Here is a 20,421-nt window from a genome sequence, read left to right on the forward strand (position 1 = left end):
GATTCCCCTTTATCACCTACCCTGTTCAACATCTAGTTGGAGGATGTAGTGAAGAATTGTTTTCAGAACATTGGAGGAGTGATATAGGAGGAAGAAAAACAAAGTACATAACATTTTCTGGTGACATGGCACTGATAGCAGAGGATCTGATACTAAGGGATATATATGTTACTGGAACTAAATGATAGCTGTAAGCAGTATGTGACAAAAATAATGGTTAATGCAATAAAAACAAAGATGGTAAATGTGCGAATTGGAAATGCGACAGTAAAATATTAAAAGAAAAAGGCTATAGCTTTACAAACAATATTTTAGAGATAACAGTAACAAATTCTACACAGCGATTAATACAGTATCCCACTACTGGGTGTTCATTTCAATGTGTGTCATTGTTGTGAGTCAGCGATTTGAAGCGAGTTTCAGCTTTTATGTCAGAGAAGTTGCCTATTAATCAAAGCGTTCAACCTGAACTTGAGAACGTGTACAGTAAAACTTGAACGTGATAGCAACAGATGGCGGTCTGTACGGTCTGTGTGCTACCATAACCTTTTTCGAACTGTGTTATGCGCGGGAAGTCGTACGCAGGGTATTTGTTATCATCGGTTGTGTACGGCAACAGTCCACAACACAAATCAAATTCTCCGTGTCCACGTTGACCGTCGAAGTTAATGTCAACAAACACTGTACGTAAGTAATCGTCTTAACCCTCTCCCCATATCCCGACAGTAAGAAAAATCTCACCTCAGTACGTGTTTCCACATTCCTGCCACTACCGGCGTTACTGTACGTATCGGTAAGTACTCTTCAGAATGAACGCTGTACTTGCTAGGCAACTTCTCTTGCACATAGGTAATACGCCTCTGCGGAAGTGTAGGAAGATTGAATCCTCTAGGCTCATCGGCTAACCACATAACGACATACAGCGAGCCACGACGCACTTTGAACTGAACACGCAGTATAGTATCGACAGCCATACTCATATTCAGTAACGCATTCTTATAAGCAGTCCTAAATCTGCTAACTGGGTAGGAAAATATTGTTTGTATTTACAACATAACCCATGTATTCCCGCGCTGTATCTGGACGATTATCTAAAGCAGGCTTGCAGAAATGGGCGCCAATTGTGGCGTACGTCATAAGGCGGAATACGTCACTCATCCCTTCCACCCTCGCGTCATTGACTTTGACTTTGTAGGGGAGGGGATTTATATTCAGTGCCTGTGTTATGTGATTGCAAACGGGTCACAGAGATGTCATTCAACTCCGGTGAACTTTGGACGGGTAACCAACGCTTTCCCCATGTTTTCACTCCTCTCTCGTCAGTTCTTTATCCCTGATCTAAAGGACTAGAAATCCGATTCTGGGCCGCACATGGCCATCCCGGTGACAAACTTATCCTAAATGACATTTCATACAAGTTGAGAGGATGCGAAGGGATTTCTTTCCCCTTCCACTTGCCCTGAGTCCGTCAGTAACAGACCGGTAGCTGTTACCTCTTATACCTGCACCCCCCAAGTTGTACATACAAGAAAATAAAATATTAAATAAAATACATAAGTGGATATAAAATACAGTTCACAGATGTTTGACAATTACATGTTTCAGTATATTTTAATGTCGTTCTTACAATATTTCCAACTAATAATAATTAAATCAAGGAATCTTAGTTTGTATTATGAAGTCGGGGGGGGGGGGGAGTGACACAGTGCAGATTGTCTCGTTGTGTATGCTTAGAGTAGCAACTAGCGGTGGAGAAAACATTTATCTTCTCTGTCAGTAGCTTTTTAATGTCCCAGTTGATATAAACAACAATAAAATGAAACAGAAACGATTAGTATAGATTTTCGAAATATAGATTATCGGTAAACATTTTCAATAATAAGAATTTACACTATGTCCAAAGTCCATTAGTTGAACGTTAGTGAGATGGAGAATAGCATCTTCCCCTTCACGGATGGTAAAGAGTGTGAGTAGAGGGGAAAGCCTATCAACCAAACTGAAATGGGGATTAGTTCTATGTCCACAACCTCTGCGGCTCAATTCACTAGTGGCCCATTCTGTTCTTTTCTTTTCTCAGAACGGAGATGATAATGGAAGGAAATTGTGCAGTGAATAGGGAAAAAACTTCATTTATGATGACACTTCGTCTCATATCATTAACACTGTTATCAAACTAGGTGACCCTCGTCACATGTTAGAATTCTCGAGGACGTTGCGAATGTTTTGTACATAAAAAACAACAATAACAATCCTGAATTGTAAAATGTTCATCTTTCACTGTGATAATGGCGAGCCGTATCGCGAAGTTCGCGTGAACGGGCTAAAAGAAAGGAATAGCAAATTAATTGCGAGATGAAGCAATTTCAGAGCTGTCTGCTGTACTAAATTATGAAGCGCGGCGGTTTCCGACAGGCGAAGCAGTTCATAACTTGCAAATTAATTACTGAGAAGAAACTGAGAAAGAAGAAAAATGTTGCGCTGCGATTAGGGGAGGGGTGGGGCTTTGTACCCGAGTCATACGTCCTTGCATTCTTAATGATGATCATTTAAAGCTACTTTTCTACGGCGACATGGGAATCCAAAAGATTACAACCTCGTCGTCCGCAAAGAATAAGAGAGACGAGTCAGCAGAAATATTCAAAGCCGAGACAAATGAATGAGAATTACCTACAAGCGGACGACTTGGTTGCTAGGCAGGACCCTGCTTGTGAGCTCCTGGTAATTTTTTTCTACTTCATTAGATTCTTTTATACGTAGCATTTCCATTAATTAATTTTAATGATAGGTACCTTTATTCACTTAATCGCCCCTAATAACTAATTACTCTTAGTGTACATATACAGGGTGTTTCAAAATTGATAGTCAATAATTTACAGACGGAAAATAATACAAACTCAAAATAGCAAAGAAAGTCCAATAAACATTGGTCCGAAAATTAACCGTTAATGAGATATTCCCTTAGGCAGAGGAGGGCCTGTACCGTGCCCTCCTAGGTCACCGGATTTACTGAGGTTAACAGACTTCAGAAACTGCGGTTTCGAATAGAATTTATTATTTATTGTTGTTTAATTATATAAATATACAGAATACAGAATGTAATTATTGTTACTGTTATCCAAATATTGAAACCCTATTTTACCTTTGGTATATTAGGGTTGTAGTTTCTTACATGTGAAATACATTATGTAGTGATAATACACAATTTTAAAGAATTAATAGTAGGTCTGAGTCATAGTTACAATATAAATACACTAATTAAGAGACAGTAAACAATACTAAATACGTTATGCAATAATTACTTTCAGTTAAAACAAAATGAAATAAAATTAGAAATTATAATCGAAGGTGTAGACAAATTGCAAGATTATTGCATTAATTTGTGATTTTATACATAGTTTTAAGCAATAGTAATGAGATAATGCACAGAATTGGCTTAGTTACAAATAAAAAAACTATTATATAGTTGGTTTGCGATAGTAAAAAAAAAATAAAAACAAAATTACTTATGGTTACAAACTATATACCTGTCATCAAATACTCAACAATAGTAAAATCTGTAATACAAACATAGTTATTGTTGTTATTACTATTATTATGTCCCAAAGAGAGACACCTTGTTTTAGATAGTGCATTAGGATTTTATATCATCATTAATTTACATACAATTAATAGCTACAGTCTTGCGTGGATGTGGTGTATAAACTCTATGAATTGTTTGTAACAACATTTTTTTCTAAGAAAATGGTAAAGGGGTGCGCAGTAATTTAAATTGCAGTCCGAGATATGATATCTTAAAAAGTGTCTTTTCCTTTCGAACACTGGACAGTGAAAAATCAAATGTTCAAGAGTCTGATTCTCTTTGCATATGCACAGAGATTCTTCTGCACTTTTGATCCTAAATCTTTCAAAGTAGGAACCGAATTTTCCATGGCCGGTCATAAACTGAGTGAAAAAGAAGTCGGTTGAGAACTGACTGCAACATAGTCTGTCTTATACATTGGGAAAGAATAATTTCTTGGTCACAGAGCCTTTAAGACTAGAGTTCCAGTATCAGAATGTAATTACAACAGAAATAGAAATAAAATAATGCAATCAATATAAAAAGAGGATACAATAATATTAACAAAATTTGAGGACCGAATGAGCAGCTCTCATGTTCGGTCGCAGTTCAGATATATTATTAATACTAGCCGTACCCGTGCGCTCCGCTGCACCTGTTAGAAATAAATATAAAGTAATTACATAATTAAAATAGGACGTTTGATCCAGGGAACATTCGTGTTTGATAGAAGGATAAATCGTTTAATATGTTACTTAATTTAAATTGTATTTAAATAATTTAAATGCGGTCATTTTGGTAAAGAGAGCAATCATTTGGTGCAACGACAATTCCTTTAACATGTTTCTTAATTGTTATTACATGTAACCATAGTTTAATGAAGATTGACATAACATTTAGTTTTAATGTGTAGGTATACTTTATATTACTTGCTATATGTTTCAGAAGTTACTGTAATAACATTGTAGAATTATATCCATCTAGAGAAACTACACTTTCCAATGGTGAAATAATAATTAAACAATTAATTAGCTTCCGATATTACTTCATACAAACACAGAAACATTCTCTTAGGCTATGTTTAATAATTTTCGATTGTTGTTGTCCAAGGCCCCTTATAGACGAAATGATTTGTTTTTATTTCAGTACAGCGCCTTAGATGGCGTTGTTATTGCAATTTTAAAACTCATTTATCTCATTAAATAGCAGTCTTATCAAAATTTTGTATTGAATAAAACTTATCGGAAATTATTTTTAAAGAAACGTTTGTTATGTAATATTTTTCATGAAAATCAATAATAAGCGAGATATTTCGATTTATTTAATTCAGGCCCCCTTATAACCCCCCTTTTAAATAAAGTATTTTGAATGCCATATAGCCTAAAATCTAAGCTACAACGAACTTAATTTACATTCCACTTTTCATATAAATCGGTTCTGCCATTATCACGTGAAAAGGTAACAAACATCCATCCAGACAGACAGACAGACAGACAGACAGACAAACAAAAATGTCAAAAAAGCGATTTTCGGTTTCAGGATGGTTAATTATACATGTTAACACCAATAATTTTTGGAAAATCGAAAATTACCAGACAAATTTTGGCTACAGATTTATTATTAGTATAGATAAGAGAAATATAGAAAATAAAATAAAATAGGAACTAAAATTAAAATTACAACTACAGTGAAATTATATAATATAATATAGTAATATAAGAGGAATATAGAAAATAAAATAGGAACTAAAATTAAAATTAGAGCTACAATGAAATTATCCAATATAATATTAACATAGAAAAGAATAACATCGTACCTGAATAAAGTAGGACAATTTATGAAAAAATATATATCCCAAAATTATATATTTATTATATACAAATATAATATAGGGTGATTAATTCATACACATAGGCTATATATTCATTTAATGAAATTAGAAACATTAACACGTTTCTAATTTTCTTGTTATATGTTAGTGACTTACATGTTAGAAGTTCTGGGTGTAATTTAGCTAAAGAATGTGCCTTTCATCAAATAAGGAATGATCCGGGACAGCCCGAGAGGATTCGCAGCTCACTACAGAGAAGAGCACAACGTTGCGTCACAGTCTACTATATACAATCACGAAGCTTGAGTTTTGAGGGTGCTAGAAACAATAGACTGTGACGGTTCTATTTTGCATTGCCTGTAATGAGGCGATATTAGCGATCCTAGTGGTGAGCAACTATCTAATGATTGCATATTTACTACGTATTGAGCTTCGCGACTGTATATACTAGACTGTGGTTGCGTTCAGATGCATGGGCAGCATTTTGAACATCTGCTCTAGATTTCATGTAGAGATGTTTGCACGTCTGCTCTTACAAGCAAACATACTGATGGGGGCAAATAAATAAGTTTTTTTTTCACAATGTTAATAATGTCAAAAGAAGTGCTTATACAGGGACATCATTTTATGTTTAATTAAATTTTTATTCTACCTTAGTTTTTTAATGTACTTCGCTCTCAATCCTTCTACTAGTAAACTTCCCACCGTCCTCCACACAGAACAAAGGCAGCATATGCAGTGAAAGTCGCCTTACAGTCATAGTAAACAGTACTGAGTTAGAGAGTATAGTACGTTCCAGAAATATGTACGCGTTTTCCAGTGACGAAAGAGCTTTCAATATTGAATCATATTTTCGTACAAGTACTGTCGTCCATTTGCCTACGTCGCATCCCGGTTTCCCCCAACCGCTTCTGCTCGCCCCTCTGTAAAGACAAGTGTCTATGTTGCCTTAGCTCTTTTCTGAAAACATTAATTTGTGTTAGGAATTGGACGTCTATGTAATATTATACAACTGTTTAAAATAACTTAAATAAAAGGGCCTCGTTAAGTAATCAACTGTCACGTGATTTCCCCTCTTTCTACGACCCTGAGACAACCACTTGGACCGACAGTAGATAGCATGTCTGAGTAATTTTATCTTTTCGGATCGGGCAGATGTGAAGATTGAATTTACAGTACGTAATGTACTCTATTATAGAGCAGGTACAGAATTATTTCAACATGAGTTACTAATACGACGGACGAAACTGATAATTGGAATTAGGTACAGTTGTCAAAAAAAAAAAAGTGGCCGCACTCGTGAACAGCGAATATTTTCAAAGTCCACTTCGGGTCGCGGAGATGTTACACGATGCATGTGCTTGTACAAGCAGTTCCGGAACTATGAAAGTGTTCCATATCTGTGCCTCGTAGACCAACGGTAGAGTGCTTGTTTAATGATTCAAAGGTTGTGGGTTCGGGCCTTCTTCAAGTTTTCATTTTATTTTTAATCGTTCTTTAGCGATTTAAATGCTATTCAAATTATCATTTATATCCAGTTATCTTGTTTATGGATATCACGTTATTTATATTTTTTATCGTTCTTTAGAGATATGAATAAAATTCAAGTCATTATTTGTATTCTGTTCTCGTTTTATAACGATATGAATAATAATAATTATTATTGTATCTCCAATGGGGAATAGCCCTATAATACATATGTATGTTAGGCCTATAGTTTTATACACAAAAAACATAAGCATAAAGAGAAATGGAAAAGAAAATTAAATTAGCTTACGCGATGTAAACAAAACATAAACAATCCGTAAATTAGGCATTGCGATTGCAAAACAAATATCAGGTATCAATTTGAAACATACAAAAACATTAACAACACACATACGTAACACTTCTATAACACAAATATGCAGCTTTCCGTACCATACATAGTAAATTAGTACACAATAGTCACACAAACAAAATCAAACTATAATTACGACATTGCGACGACATCAAGCATCCCATAACTGACTCACATACATAACAAATCAAGCATCCGTTGCAACACATACACTTCAACATAGTAACCACACTTTTAAAAGTTACAAATTTGGCTCCAAGAAGAATAAATAGGACACTGTTACTAATTACTATTCTTCTACAATTTCTCAAATACATCTGTAATAAATATCTGAAATTTCGATATGAATAATATTCACGTTTTTTATATTGTTATCGTTCTTTAGCGATATAAATAATATTCAAGTTATCATTTATATTCTGTTTTCCTTCATTAGCATTATAAAATAATATTCAAGTTATTTATATTGTTATTGTTCTTTCGCAATATAAATAATCTGTATTTTATGTAAGTAATTATTATAACACAAATAACCATCTTTCTTTGTAAAATGGGTTATTTTATTTAGATAATTAAATACGTATTATATAATATCTTATATTAATTAAACAAACCGATATTTATCATTTATATTGTGTTATCGTTCTTTAGTGATACTGTATAAATAATATTCAAGTTATTTATATTGTAACCGTTCTTTAGCGATATAAATAACATAAATTTAATATTAGGTTTGGAAAAATCCAGTTGCATAATACTGCTATTAGTTTTTCTTTTTGTACTATTACTCGTACATTATACTATCTTGAACCACAATAAAATGAAAAGGAGTAACGAGGAATTGAACCTGAGACGTTGACATCTAAATTCCGACGTTCGTCCGCTGAGCTACGAGGGCAAAAGTGTGGAAACATTTTCGGAAAAATTGGCCCAATCACATTCTCAGATTTTCTGATGATTCGTAGAAGCTAGTCCAGGATGCGGGGGGCAAAGGCTAATTGAGATTTCCCGGTCTCTGATCGGGTCAAACATCCTGATAGAATTAATATTTAACCCTTGCCGTGACTTTCGGTGAAGTCCGGAGGGTCCAATTAGTCAAATCCACTCTCCTCATCTCCACGCTTGGGTCCCCTGGAATTTAATAAGATGCGAAAGAGATAGTGGTGTGCGGAAAGCAACGGGATGTTACCGCATTTAGGCCTATCCTTCCCAAGAAAAACTGCAATCATGAACAAAGGAAGCTTTTAATAGAAGAAGAAGAATCTTCTGCGGACCTCTGGAAAAAGAACTAAGGAAGAGACTAGTGAAGTGCTTTGTGTGGAGTGTGGCATTGTATGGGGAAGGAACATGGACATTACGACGAAATGAAGAGAAACGAATTGAAGCATTTGAAATGTGTATGTGGAGAAGAACGGTGCGTGTGAAGTGGACAGACAGAATAAGAAATAAAATTGTGTTTGAAAAAGTGAGTGAAGAAAGAATGATGCTGAAACTGATTAGAAAGAGAAAAAGGAATTGGTTGGGTCTCTGGTTGAAAAGAATAATAGACGACATTAGGATATGTGGATCATATGCGGAGACTAAGAGGAAGGCAGAAAATAGGAAAGATTGGAGATTGCTGGGTTTGCAATGAAAGACCTGCCCATGGACAGAACACTTATGTATGTATGTTCAGAATGCCTGGAATATCGTGTCTAAGAACAGCCGCTATTTGCAAAGACTAGTCAATTCCATGCCCACTCGACTGCAAGATGATTGAGATAAGAGGAAGATAGACTAAATATTGAATTGTGGCTTTTTGTTTTCTTTTCTGAACGCTTAATTGTTTGAATGTTTTAAGGCCGACGCCAGTAAATTTGTTTTGTTTATGCCACGAAAGATATTTTTATTGGGCATAAAATCTTTTTTCTTTCCATTTGCAGCCACAATATCATAATGATAAAGTCATGGCATAATATATTAATGAACCTGATGTCAATTACTAAAATAATCGTAAAAGAGAAAGGAGCCATTATATATAGTTTGTCTCTCTCAAAAACAGAACAAAAAAGAACATAAAAAGCACGAGGTTGTAGTCGAACGCAGGGCCTCATGAATAAGAGGCCTGAACGCTACCATTACGCTATCGAATCACAGAGAGAATACTTCAATTATAACTGTAGATATCAGGCAACGTGGTCTAACAACATGTAACATCGCCTGTCTCCGAATTGTAGCGAAGATACCCGAAGGGAACTTTGTTTCAGGAGAGCGACCACTTTTTCTTTTGACAGCTGTACAATAGTCTATAGTGCGATACTATGCACAAAAGAATTGAACCCTGTATCGAAATGAACGGCCACCATTTTCAAAGATTAGTTTAAATATCCATATTGAGATTATATTTCAATTTAACTCCATTCTCTATATTGTATACACTGCATATTGAATACGTTCGCATGGATAACCCAGTTCGTGAGTAAAAACACTTATTGTTAATACAGTACTGTATTTTGATTAAACAAAATACCTATGAAAATTATCAAACTCAAAATTGCGATATTTCCTAGTTTACGTAAATGGATTAACTACTTTTCTTCCCTCCTATACCTAGTAAAGTGATTTGTTTGTATTTTACCCCAGTATCAATAAACTCCAGTCGCGAAAGGGAGTAGCAAACGGTGTTTCCGGTTCTCAACCGTTAATCCAATGGCATACCCATGTTAATATAAAAAATGTTAGTAAAAACAAAATGATGTCCCTGTACAAGTTAACGTTGAATCTTCATTATAAATATGGCTCGAATAATAATTATGTCCTTAATAACAAAACGCGTAAGAGGTTTTTAAAATTTATTTTAATATATTATGCCACCTTCAAGCTACATACCCATATCACTTTCATCCTGTATTTATGGAAATTTAATTACTTGATTAATTAGAAAATTGGGCGTGGTTTGGCAACAGGACATCGCCGGCTCACCTTCGAATAAACACAAACTCAGGTTTGAATAGCAGCATTCTATCATTTAGTCCAATGATGTCAAAGCGAGGGCATTTTTCTCACCTTGACGTCGTGCGCGGGCAGCAAGCGCTAAGTATGGAAAGAGGAAGGGTTGTGTATATAAATTAGCAACCTGTTGGATTAAGAAAACAGTGGTACACAAACTTCAAACGGAACGTGAAATTTTATGTCGTTATTTTTATATAGCTTCTTTCTGTTTAATATTATCTATATTGCTGTAAAACAAAAGTACTATCACTGATTTCTTAATATTGCACTTGTGTTTTAAATCTTAATAAGTTACCTAGGTACTGTATATTTTGTTTTAAGTGTAACTAATATTACATAACAAAACTCTTATCGCATTATGCTTTTAAGGTGATATTTGTGAGCAACTTCCTAACATCAGAATATTAAATTATTTTATCGAAATGTGCTGAAGTTATAGAGCTGACTTTTTACAACACATGGGTACGTATCTTTTGCTTATGATGTAACAGTAGTTGCTTTGTTAATTCATTTCCTTACAAACAATTTCCATGCGAATATTTTCTAAATTTTCAATACACTATCTTCAGTAATACGTATATACGGTATATTAGATTTACGAAAACGTTCTGTAAGGCTACTAAATAAATAGGCCTATATCTGAAAAATTCACTTTTCTATACGAAAAGTTGAGAAAATATTTATTTTGAATAAAAAAATCAAACTTGTGAAAAATGAGCATTAAAATTACATTCTTATAATGCACTTATACTTCTCAGGCAAATCTAAAAATTAACATGGATACAGTTTTAATAAGTTCTCTTCCCTTTATCTATTGAATCAGTGTTGGCCATCCCTGAATATAGCTCGACCAAGCGGCATATACCACCTCTTTCGTCTGTCTCTTTCCTTTCCGCTGTAAAGCGCTCAGACTCTCCTGAGCTCTAAAGAGCGCGCTTGCTCCTGTGGGCATCAATTGACATGCCTGACTTAGTCACTGCAGCAGAGTTGCGAACATATTTCTGGAACGTACTATACTCACTAACTCAGTACTGTTTACCATATGCGGCCTTGGTTCTGTGTGGAGGACAGTTGGAACTGCATTAGTAGAAGGGGTGAGAGTCAAGTACATTAAAAAAAAACTCAGGCACAATAAAAATTGAAGTAAAAATAAAATGATGTGCCTGTACAATCGATAGTCTTAGTTATTTATCAAGGCTCTACATGCAACTATTGGGGTTTACTTTTCAAGCCAGAGAGAGTGCGGGCACGTGGTGAAAACTTTCTAGTAATATTAAGCTCAGAAAACAAAGTGGCATATTGTATGTGTGGGTTCACTCTAAACACGTGGTACACTCCGCTATTCAACAGTAGGCCTATAAAGACCGCTCGCCTGAAACGAAGGATCTCAAGGGTCCGATATGTCGCTAATAACTCATTTCCCACATTCCATAAATAAAACACGAATTGCCGTCAATCATACCGCTGTGTCCCCGTGCCTTTTATCAGACTCAATAAATCCAGACAACCAGCAATTGTCTTCCCGAAACGCGAGAGAACACAAATGCAACAATTTGCACGTTCCCTGCAGTACACATTCATTAATTCTCCATATCAATCTGTATATCAATATTTACCTCCTGTCGCCATTCAAACATAAACATATCACAATCTAGTTTTCAAACAACGAGCAATTATGATTTCTCCTGTTTAGGACAAGAACGAGCATTTATGTAGCGGGGACGAAATGGGAACACTTAAGTCTCTGCGATAGAAGAGTTGTCTAGGACATAAGACAGTCCGGGTTCGAGTTCTGTTCAGGATAGAGGTCTATGAACATTTCCTAGAGGTACTCCCGCTTTCCCAATATAGCTACAGTGTGTGAACGATATAAACTGCCAAAATTATACAGGCTGTACATCCCGGTCTACTAAACATGATGTGCAGTGAAATTTTCTTTTTCTTCTATTTTTGTTCTTAATTCCTAAAAATCACGTTTTTAGGATTGATAATAGTCTAATATTTACTGTTCGAGTAAATGTGAACGTCATTCTCAATGACCTTCCGTCCAACACACGCTAACACTATCACAATAGAGAGACAACAGAGTAGGCCAATCCTGATTTGCAAACAAGGATATCATCACAGTTGCAATGTACGTGGCGGACCGAAGTAAACAATGACGGCCTACTACCATTTCCAAAAACATTAGACTCACAGATAACACTCTTTAGGGAAACCACAAGAGTTAAGAAAAATTTAATTAGACTTTCTTACTCAGTAATTTATACTCTATCACCAGTACCTTTTTGGGGAGAGGAGAGGTGAGAGAGAGAAGAGAAAAATGGACAGAAGAGAGCAGTGGAGAGAGGAGTGGACTGAAGAGAAAGAGTAGTTGAGAAAGAGTAGAATGGAGTGGGGAAAGAGGAGAGAGGAGAAAGAAAGGAAGGAGAAGGGGATGGAGACGTGATAATACGAGGGGGACGAGGGGAGAGATGGGCAGAGGAGAGGCGAGGATAGAGGAGTAGAAGTGGAAGGTAGAGGGTATAGCGTAAAGGGAATTGGATGAGAGGAGAGGAGAGGAGAGGAGAGGAGAGGAGAGGAGAGGAGAGGAGAGGAGAGGAGAGGAGAGGAGAGGAGAGGAGAGGAGAGGAGAGGAGAGGAGAGGAGAGAGAAGAGACAAAAGAAGAGGAGAAGAGACAAAAGAAGAGAAGAGAGAAGATACAAAAGAAGAGAAGAGAGAAGATACAAAAGAAGAGAAGAGAGAAGAGACAAAATAAGAGAAGAGAGAAGAGACAAAAGGAGAAAAGAGAGAAAAGACAAAAGAAGAGAAGAGAGAAGAGACAAAAGGAGAGAAGAGAGAAAAGAAGAGACAAAAGAAGAGAAGAGAGAAGAGACAAAAGAAGAGAAGAGAGTATAGACAAAAGAAGAGAAGAGAGAAGAGACAAAAGGAGAAAAGAGAGAAAAGACAAATGAAGAGAAGAGAGAAGAGACAAAAGGAGAGAAGAGAGAAAAGAAGAGAAGAGAGAAAAGAAGAGGAGAGACAAAAGAAGAGAAGAGACAAAAGAGAAGAGAAGAGACAAAAGAAGCGAAGAGAGAAGAGACAAAAGGAGAGAAGAGAGAAGAGACAAAAGAAACGAAGAGAGAAAAGAAGAGAAGAGACAAAAGAAGAGAAGAGAGTAGAGACAAAAGGAGAGAAGAGAGAAAAGAAGAGAAGAGAGAAGAGACAAAAGGAGAGAAGAGAGAAAAGAAGAGAAGAGAAGAGAGAAGAGACAAAAGAAGAGAACAGAGAAGAGACAAAAGGAGAAGAGAGAAAAAAAGAGAAGAGACAAAAAAGAGAAGAGAAGAGACAAAAGAAGCGAAGAGAGAGGAGACAAAAGGAGAGAAGCGAGAAAAGAAGAGAAAAGACAAAAGAAGAGAAGAGAGAAGAGACAAAAGAAGAGAAGAGAGAAGAGACAAGAGGAGAAGATAAAAAAGAAGAGAAGAGACAAAAAAGAGAAGAGAAGAGACAAAAGAAGCGAAGAGAGAAGAGAAGAGAAGAGAAGAGAAGAGAAGAGAAGAGAAGAGAAGAGAAGAGAAGAGAAGAGAAGAGAAGAGAAGAGAAGAGAAGAGAAGAGAAGAGGATAGGGAAGGGAAAGGAGGAGAGGAGAGGAGACGAGAGGTTTTTTGTCAGTATTCTCCAGTCTGGTTAATACAACGTCACTCATAAATTATATCTGAATAGCAGGGGCGATTCCGGCGAAAACAGTTGAAAGTGTTAATGGGTGTGATTCACGTTGGCTGCCTGGACACCGCAGAGCATACAGTTCAATCACGACAATTTCGTTACACAGTGCCGACGCGGTTTAATCTGAGAGCCCTGACCTCCGTCACTCGCTCGATTTTAATGAGCTCTGTATCGTAGTGCAGATGAAAGCTTTGTGTACGCCACACTCACGCCCAATAATTCGCTGTAACATTCCATTATTAATCCGCACAAAAAGCTAGTCCCGCATTCCGCATGGAAAGGCAGCCGATATCGTGTACCAAAACTCGCTTGCATCTCACATAGGCTACAACTTATTTTCATAGCTAACTTAGTGAGTGCGCAAAAAGAATGTACGAGTAGGTCCATCTGCAATATTCGCCACCTTACGTGGTTCGAATTTTTGAACACTAACATGTACTAAATATGTAATAATGTATTAATGAAAATATCCCCACCTGAAAAAATATTATTAAAATTTATTATTACAAACAGGTTTACAATGTATATCGCATCTTCCTGTGACCAATGTCCTACGTTCTTATTTTTTCCCTCCAATTCTATCTTCCCAATCCCGTCCTTGCAGTCCTTTCTCTGCCAACGCTTTATTTATGTCTTCCAATCAGGTGTTTTGCGGTCTACATCTGCCTCTCCTTCCCTCTGGTATCCAATCTAAAACTCTTCTTGGTAACCTTCCATCATGCATTCGCTTTACATGTTCATACCATTCTGTCTATACTTACTTACTTACTGGCTTTTAAGGAACCCGGAGGTTCATTGCCGCCCTCACATAAGCCCGTCATTGGTCCCTATCCTGAGCAAGATTAATCCAGTCTCTACCATCATATCCCACCTCCCTCAAATCCATTTTAATATTATCTTCCCACCTACGTCTCGGCCTCCCCAATGGTCTTTTTCCCTCCGGCCTCCCAACTAACACTCTATATGCATTTCTGTATTCGCCCATACGTGCTACATGACCTGCCCATCTCAAACGTCTGGATTTAATGTTCCTAATTATGTCAGGTGAAGAATACAATGTGTGCAGCTCTGCGTTGTGTAACTTTCTGTCTATAATTTTACGAAATCTAAAATTTAATTTTCTTTATTCATTTGTTGCCTGATCACTTCACTTCTTAGTTTTTCAAGTTTAGAATGTCTGCCCGAACGTCGTAAAAATCCATTTCTAATGCTAGTAATTTTGACCGCAAATTTTTATTTTGCTTCTATGTTTCCACTCCATATTTTGTCAAACTTTGGACTACAGACAGATAAATATTTGCTTTTGTATCCTTAAAAATAGTCTTGTTTCATAATATTCCATTTAACATCGCTGTTGCTGATCTTCCTTTATTCATCCTATATTTAATACCATCCTGTATAGCGTTTTTATTAATTTTGACTCTTAAATATTCAAATTAATATTATTAAAATAATAATACAATAATCATCATCATCATTATCATCATCTGGGACTATATTCTGTTCCAGGCGTACGGAGATAAAGTTAGTTATCCATAGACCACATTGGCGTGACGTCATGTTTGGCGAGTGGCACAGGTACTATAAGGGAAAACAAATATCTTGTTTCTGATGCAATTAACGTTCTTTTCATGATTCACGATTCAAAACTAGACCTCGAAGACTGATGAAAATGCAGTCTACTGATAGAGATTGATACTACGATTATCTTTCTTGCAATTTAAATTATTTATTCATTTATTTGTTTCATTTATTTTTACTGATATTGATAGAGTTAAGGCCATAAGGCCTTCTCTTCCACTCAACCTGTATAGAAATACATAGCAAATATAGATAACAGTAAGAAAATAATAATGATAATAATAATGATAATAATAATAATAATAATAATAATAATAATTATGAGGAAAATGTAGATGTGTTTAGTTACATCTAATTTTGAGAGCCAAACAATTATGCAATTACAAAATTTAGTGTTAAATAAGACTATTTGGATCGAAGAAATTATTAACATAATGGAGGAAAATTGATATACAGTAGAACTTTGTTATAGGGATCTCGCTTTGTTAGACACCTCGTCTATAACGTCAAATATTCTGTGATCCCAACTAATTCCCCATAATACAAATGCTTTTCTACCTTGTTTAATACAACAAATATACATGCGTTTACCTCACATATAACGTCATTTTCAACTTCAGTTTGGAATACGATTTTCTAATAACCAAAGTATTTTAAGAAATATTTTGTTGAAATCTGGTAACCCGGCAAATTCTTTACTGTCCCCTTCTGTCATACACCCCTGAAATGCAGGCAGATTCCCCACCCCATTGCAGCCCGCCCGAATTCATGTGGTATTAAGGTACCTGCGTGGGTTCAAATTCGATAGGAAGTTTTCACTAAGTGCACGCATTTTAACGCAGTATGGCCACTAAAAGAAAAGTTTTAACGTTGGATGAAAAAGTTAAAGTGATTCATCAAATTGAGAGTTGAATTAAAAAAGCTGACGTGTGTCATGAGTTTGACCTAGTTAATTCCACAGTCCAAACGATTTGGAAGAGCAAGGATAAAATTGTTGCTGCATTTGAACAGAATGGATCGAAGGTAGGGGAGGGAGCAGTGAAATTGTAACTGAAATGATGAACATACTCGTAGAATGTAATTTAGAAAGTGTGTATTGGGCAAGTAGGAGACAACAGAGTAAAATGACTGATTACTTCACTCCTAAGTAAAGAATTTTGATAAGTACTGAACAAACTGTTTTAATACAGAATGCTGTACTTATATAATTGTATATGTATTTTATTGCGTTTATGGTAGGCTTAAAAGTGAATACATAGATCTAAAATAAGCCTAACTAAGTTTGTTATTTTTAATTTTCCAACTCACTAGACTGATAACACGAGGCGCATCCAGAAAGTAAGTTTCCCTATTTAAAAAAAAAAGAACACACACTTTCAGGAAAACATTTATTGGCAACAGGTACAGCAATGTTTCAGCTATTTTTCAACATAGCCACCATCAGAACTGAGACACTTGTATCGTGGGATCAACTTTTGTATCCCTCTGTCGTAGAACTCTGCCGCCTGTGAATGGAATCAGCGTGTGACAGACGTCTTCAGCTCTTCGTCGTTGCCAAAACGCTCACCGGAGGACAGGAATTTCTTGAGGTGTAAGAAAACGTGAAAATCGCTGGGAGCAAGATCAGGACTGTAGGGTGGAAGATCAAACAACTCCCAGCTAAATTCCGTCAAAACAGCTGCTGTGCGCCGAGCCGTATGTGGACGAGCACTGTCATGGAGGAGCACAACACCTGCAGTAAGAATTCCATGCCTCTTATTTTGAATGGCACGTCGCAATTCTCGCAGTGTTTCACAGTAACGGTCAGCGTTCACTGTTTCACCTCTTGGAAGGAAGTCAATGAGCAGAATACCCTTCCTATCCCAGAACACCGTGCACATCACTTTCCGTACCGACAGCGTCTGTTTGAATTTCGTCCTGACCGGAGATCCACTATGCCGCCAATGCATTGACTGCTGCTTGGTTTCCGGGGTGAAGTGCGAAATCCAAGTCTCATCGCCCGTGACGATCCTGTCGAGAAACTCGTCGCCATCATCATTGCAGAAATGTTAGTGCTGCTCCTAAACGTTGCATTTTGTGTTCGGGTGTCAGGTTTTTCGGCACCCACCTGGCACACACTTTTTTGAACAGCAGGTTCTTAGTGACAATCTCATGCAACAAGGATCGCGATATCTGCGGAAAATGGATGCTCAGCTCCGTTATCGTGAAGCGACGGTTCTCCATGATGCACTGCCGCACCAGCTCAACACGATCATCATTGATGAGGAACGGTCGCCCACTGCGCTCTTCATCATGGACACTTTGACGACCTTCGGAAAACTGCCTACACCAGCGACGCACCATCTGCTTACTCATGATGTTCGGCCCATAAACCTGACAGAGCTGCCGATGAATTTCAATTAGCGCAATGCTTTGTGCATTAAAGAACTTTATCACCGACCGAACCTCGCAGGCGGCGGGAGAAGGAATAAGAGCTTCCATTTCGGACGACTGCTGCCACGCTAATGGCACCAGGCGGGACCTGTCCGGCTGACATATGATTGATACGTCATAGATCTGTTACGCATGCGCAATTGACACGGCTAATTACGTTTACTTTCAAGGGGAAAAAATCGGGAAACTTACTTTCTGGATGCGTCTCGTACTAATCTCGGTTACTACGACACTCGTGTATAACAACATAATTTTTAAGGTCCCTTGATGTCGTTATTAAAAACAAATTTCTATAACGGTATATTTGAAGAAATCAGAGAAGCTTCATTGACACACATGCGTTGATGCAAATATTGACAAAGCTAACAATGAAGGTTTCTTGGAGCTTGAAAAATATCGACATAGTCAAAAAGCAGTAATATTATTAAATATTTTTTTTTCTTCTATTTAGCCATGAATGCCGTATATTTCAAATTATAAGCTGCCTTAGCTTATCCCAGTAATACTAATTTCACTTCTTCATGAATATTATGTATATGCGAGCGCATTACAATGTGTACAAAGTCAATTGTCCGGATAAAATGTATTTGTAAAAATATCCTACTTCACGTTTTTTGAAGCAGTCTTATTTCTCGTAACCACATAGTCTGGTAAGTAGGGCTAGGATTTTGATGACCTATAAATAATAAAAAAAAAATGTCCTAAAAACAATGCATTTATGACCTAAAAATCTTTCAAAAATGCCCTTAAAATGCCCTAAAAATTGATCTTACATTCTAAAATTGGCTTAGTAGGAAAATGAGTTTTCTGCTACTTAATATTTAGACTAGTAATTAAATTAAATTCTAGTACCAATATTTAAGTTTACTTAATTTTACATAATTTTTTTCAAAGTGGAACACTTTAATTAATTATTTTACCTGATGTAGTTTCCATGTATCCCATCACAAGGCCACTGTTATACGGAATTAGCAGGTATAGAGGAGTCTATATTGAAAGCATGGTTGGACTGATTACATGGGGTGTACTACGTTAAAAGGGCAATATTTGTGTAGAAAAACGATTAAAATATTATACAAAATAATGGGTATTAACCACCGGCGTAGCTCGGTCGGTTAAGGTGCTTGCCTGCCGATCCGGAATTGCGCTCGGGCCCGGCTTCGATTCCCGCTGGGGCCGATTATCTAGTTGGGTTTTTTCGAGGTTTTTCCCAACCGTAAGGCAAATGTCAGGTAATCTATGGCGAAACCTCGGTCTCATCTCGCCAAATATCATATCACTATCACCAACTCCATCGACGCTAAATAACCTCGTAGTTGGTACAGGGTCGTTAAATAACCAAGGAAAAAAAATAAAGGGTATACTTACTTACTTACTGGCTTTTAAGGAACCCGGAGGTTCATTGCCGCCCTCACATAAGCCCGTCATTGGTCCCTATCCTGAGCAAAATTAATCCATTCTCTATCATCATATCCCACCTCCCTCAAGTCCATTTTAATATTATCCTCCCATCTACGTCTTGGTCTCCCTAAAGGTCTTTTCCTCTCCGGCCTCCCAAATAACACTCTACATGCATTTCTGGATTGGCCCATACGTGCTACATGCCCTGCCCATCTCAAACGTCTGGATTTAATGTTCCTAATTATGTCAGGTGAAGAATACAATGCGTGCAGTTCTGTGTTGTGTAACTTTATCCATTCTCCTGTAACTTCATCCTTCTTAGTCCCAAATATTTTCCTAAGAACCTTATTCTCAAACACCCATAACCTCTGTTCCTCTCTCAAAGTGAGAGTCCAAGTTTTACAACCATACAGAACAATCGGTAATAAAACTGTTTTATAAATTCTAACTTTCAGATTTTTCGACAGCAGACTGGGTGATAAAAGTTTCTCAACCGAATAATAACAGGCATTTCCCATATTTATTCTGTGTTTACTTTCCTCCCGAGTATCATTTATATTTGTTACTGTTGCTCTCAGATATTTGAACTTCTCCACTTCTTCAAAAGATAAAGGGTATTAATGGACAAAATATGTAGACAAAATATCAAAGGAAATAATTATTATTTTATATTAATAATGGGGATGTGTAGCCAAAATTAAATGAAAATGCCTCAAAAATGTCCGAATAACACAAAAGATGCTCTTACGAGTTGAAATAGCCAAAAAATGCAAAACAAAATGCCCTAACAAATATGTCTAAAAACACTCAGTTTATCACATAACATACACAGTAAATACTAAAGCGGCTATGTTTCTGGCTTACTAGAAAAAAGATGCAATTTCATCAAAATCAAACTGATAAGGCTTCTTTTCCTGTTTACTATTTGCTCTGTTGGCCAGAACTAAACCGCCTACTGGAAATCGCTGCCGTGCATTGTACACGTACAGGCCTACATGATAAACGTAACACGCGAAATGGGCACGAAACCGGTGGCAGACGTCAACTACCTGTGCACAAAACGACGAACTAACAACGTA

The 20,421-nt window shown here is 36.7% G+C and overlaps 1 protein-coding gene across 10 annotated transcripts in view; it reads right to left on the reverse strand.

The window, feature by feature from the left end:
• The window catches only part of kmr (kramer), a 1,522,801-nt gene that overhangs the window by 834,080 nt on the left and 668,300 nt on the right, over positions 1 to 20,421 (reverse strand). The gene's annotated exons all lie outside the window — the stretch shown is intronic.

The sequence above is a fragment of the Periplaneta americana genome, chromosome 4 (genome assembly GCF_040183065.1).
Source record: "Periplaneta americana isolate PAMFEO1 chromosome 4, P.americana_PAMFEO1_priV1, whole genome shotgun sequence".
NCBI lineage: Eukaryota > Metazoa > Arthropoda > Insecta > Blattodea > Blattidae > Periplaneta > Periplaneta americana.